At 47.6% G+C, this 4,062-nt stretch overlaps 1 pseudogene; it reads left to right on the top strand.

Annotated features, from left to right (window-relative positions):
• The first annotated feature begins 270 nt into the window (after positions 1–270).
• Positions 271–3,367, top strand: LOC112078047 (sarcalumenin-like; annotated as a pseudogene).
• The last annotated feature ends 695 nt before the right edge of the window (positions 3,368–4,062 follow it).

Genomic DNA, 4,062 nt, shown 5'->3' with positions numbered 1-4,062 from the left:
GTTCCTGACCCCTACAGTTGAGAAACATGTTCTCAGACATAGAGAGGTCTGGAACCTTTGCAATACATGCTGGAATTTCTACGTTGTCAGCTGGCCAGCTTAGAACAACTCAAGCTTTCGTTGACCATGGTAAGAACATGGACTTCCTTTCAGGGAAGCGTCTCATTCTCTTTATTTGAGTGTGATTGTAGGTAACAGTATGAGTTGTTTCCATTTGAATACACTCCCGGTGAACATGCTGTTGTGATTTATCAGATTAGGTTTCAGACGTACTGGAGCGGCTATGTCTCTGGTCTCCCATGTCGTCATGAGTGCAGTGAAYCTCCATGGCTCTAACCTCCTCCTCCTCCTCTCTCTACCTGACAGATGGGGAGRTCACCTCCAAGCCCATGGTGTTGTTCCTTGGGCCCTGGAGTGTAGGCAAGTCCTCCATGATCAAYTACCTGCTTGGCCTGAAGGACAGCCCCTACCAGCTGTACACAGGTAAGCCCCTTCAAACTTCACCTGGTTTCTGATATACCTGTTTTTTCACCTGGTTTCTGATATACCTGTTTTTTCACCTGGTTTCTGATGTACCTATGTTTTTCAAATCAAATTAATATATTTGTCACATGTGCGGAATACAACAGGTGTAGATCTTACTGTGAAATGCTTACTAACAAGCCCTTAACCAACAATGCAGTTTTAAGAAAATTGAGTTAAGAAAATATTTAGGAAATAAAGTTTATAAAAAAGTTACACAATAAAATATAAATAATGAGGCTATATACAGGAGGTACCAGTACCGATCAATGTGCGGTTATTTGAGGTAATTGAAGTAATTTAGGTTTTTCACTGGTTTCTGATGTACTTAACTCTTCACTCTACCTACTTACTCCTCCTCTTCTGCTCTATCATCTTCTCTCATTCTTCTGTTCCTCCTGCCTTTCCCTCCTTCACCAACCCCTCTGCATCTTCTCCTCTTTTCCATCCCCCTCTCTCACATCTTTCTCTTCCCCTGTCTCATCTCTCCCGTCTTTCCTCCCCTCTGTCTGCCAGGTGCTGAGCCCACTACCTCTGAGTTCACGTGATCATGCACGGCGAGAAGACCCGCTCCATAGAGGGTATCGTCATGGCGGCCGACAGCTCGCGCTCCTTCTCGCCCTGGAGAAGTTTGGGCAGAGCTTTCTTGAGAAGCTGATCGGCATTGAGATGCCCCACAAGCTGTTGGAGCGCGTCACCTTCGTGGACACGCCTGGAATCATTGAGAACCGCAAGCAGCAGGAGAGAGGTAAGACACACAGAGCAGGAGAGAGGTAAGGCACACAGAGAGCAGGAGAGAGGTAAGGCAACAGAGAGCAGAGAGAGGGTAAGGCACACAGAGAGCAGGAGAGAGGTAAGCACACAGAGAGCAGGAGAGAGGTAAGACACACAGAGAGCAGGAGAGAGGTAAGGCACAACAGAGAGCAGGAGAGAGGTAAGGCACACAGAGAGCAGGAGAGAGGTAAGGCACACAGAGAGCAGGAGAGAGTAAGGCACACAGAGAGCAGGAGAGAGGTAAGGCACACAGAGAGCAGGAGAGAGGTAAGGCACACAGAGAACAGGAAGAAGGTAAGGCACACAGAGAGCAGGGAGAGGTAAGGCACACAGAGAGCAGGAGAGAGTAAGGCACACAAGAGAGCAGGAGAGAGGTAAGGCACACAGAGAGCAGGAGAGAGGTAAGGCACACAGAAGAGCAGGAGAGAGGTAAGGCACACAGAGAGCAGGAGAGAGGTAAGGCACACAGAGAGCAGGAGAGGGTAAGGCACACAGAGAGCAGGAGAGAGGTAAGGCACACAGAGAGCAGGAGAGAGGTAAGGCACACGAGGCAGGAGTGCTGAAAGCTTGTAACAAACTCAGGCGATAGAACGACCGGGGCTCAAACACAAGGCATTGCGACTATCAGTCAAACAGCTTTGCCATGGCTGTTTTTCTAAGTTATGTCGCTACAGTATCTTCAGTTCAAATTCACATGAACATGAAGTATTAAACATGATCACCTCTTATCATCAGATAGACTGAGGAATTTTAAGACAGTGGTGACCCCTAAACACCTGTCAATCTCTAGGGTTTATGTTACACAATTAGACCTATACATCTATCTACATCAATAAATAATAATCAGTGTTATGTAATAATAATCTACATTCATTTTAAGATGTAAGTCGCTCTGCGTAAGAGCGTCTGATAAATGCCTAAAATAGAAAATGAAAAATTTACAATTTAGGAATCAATCTAGCCTCAATTGTGTTAAATGGAATGACCATGACTACTGACTGTCCAAGATGTTGATGTTACATGACCTGTTTCTACCCTCCTCCAGGCTATCCCTTCAACGACGTGTGCCAGTGGTTCATCGATCGTGCCGACCTCATCTTCGTGCCTTGGACCCACAAAGCTGGATGTGGGCCTGGAGCTGGAGATGCTCTTCCGGCAGCTGAAGGGCCGTGAGTCCCAGATCCGCATCATCCTCAACAAGGCAGACAACCTGGCCACCCAGGACTTGATGCGTGTCTACGGTGCCCTCTTCTGGTCGCTCGCGCCCCTCATCAACGTCACAGAGCCCCCAAGGGTCTACGTCAGCTCTTTCTGGCCTTACGACTACGCACCCGACACCAGCCGCGAGCTGTTTAAGCGCGAGGAGATCTCCTCTTGGAAGACCTAAACCAGGTGATGAGAACCGCATGGAGAACAAGATCGCCTTCATCCGCCAGCATGCCATCCGGGTGCGTATCATGCCCTTCTGGTGGACCGCTACGTTCAGACTTCAAGGACAAGATGAGCTACTTCAGTGACGCGACCTGGTGTTCAAGAGATCGTGGACGACCGGACAAGTTCTTCATCTTCAAGTCCATCCTGGCAAGACCACGTTAGAGACGCCCAGCAGAGCCACACGACAACCCCGAGGGCGGCCACGGAGGGAACACACCAGAAAAGCCGAGTGAGTACGTTCGACCTGCCCAACCGTGAAGCCTACCAGACTTTTTCGGTGTGAACCCGATCGGCAGTTTCAAGTCCCTGTCGCCCAGTGCTCCTACTCAAGCGGCTGCCTGCTGGACAAGATCGAGAAGGCCATCACCAGCGAGCTGCGGGTCTTCTAAGCAGCATCAACCCAGGCAAGCCCCCCCCGCTGTCCTCCTGCGAGGCCACTGGATGCGGAGACAAGCCTAAAGACCGCTATGGAAAAACTGATAGAATACGAGAGAGAGGGGAGGAAGAGGAGAAAGGAAGAGGAGGAGGTGTGAAGGAGTGATAAAGGGGACGGTGACATTTGTCAGACCCCCGTCTTGTCAGAAGCCTGTAATGTTGTTGTTTAGGAGAAGGAAGGGTTCATGTAGAGGGTTGTTTCTCAGGAGAACAAGAGGTGGTGGTGTGTTGAGTTTGGGAGAGGAAGAGATGGAGGGAGGGAGGGTTGTTTGTGTGTCTGATTTGGCAGCTGAGAATAATAGTTGCTTGGAGAGATGAGAAGATTACAGAATAACTCATCTCCCTCCTCTCTCCCTTGCACAACCACAACGAACTGTCTGTTATTGCGGGAAAAATATGTAAAATTGTATAAAACAAAAAAATGGTGAGACTGAAACAGTCAACCACCAGCTCCCTTGTATGTGAATAAAATGGGAAATTGGAAACAGGAGTTGCAATTTGTTTACAAGATCTTATTTGAAAAATGCATTACAGGTCTCACTTCTCTGCGACGTTCTTTGTCTTTCTTTTTGAAGTCTGGGTTCAGTCCTTTCCACAAGACATTACATCTTGATCTTTCTCTCTCCTATGAGGCATTATAAGCTCAGCCTTTAGGTTTAATAACACTGTGGAGATACCTTTTAACACTGCATGTTAGATGACAGATGGTATTATTTTAATAAAGATGATATCATAGGTGCATGTATTTACCTTTCTCACTTTGAACTTTCAATAATGTTCCTTAAACAACTGACAACCTTATGGTGCAGTCCCAACAAACCCTATGTACGGTCTGTAAGATGGTCCACTCTGTTGGCCATCTTTCTTTTATATGCTTCTTCTCGCTCTCAGGTTGTT

Source organism: Salvelinus sp. IW2-2015, unplaced genomic scaffold (genome assembly GCF_002910315.2).
Source record: "Salvelinus sp. IW2-2015 unplaced genomic scaffold, ASM291031v2 Un_scaffold5185, whole genome shotgun sequence".
Lineage (NCBI taxonomy): Eukaryota > Metazoa > Chordata > Actinopteri > Salmoniformes > Salmonidae > Salvelinus > Salvelinus sp. IW2-2015.
This window is presented reverse-complemented; position numbering and strand designations above follow the sequence as displayed.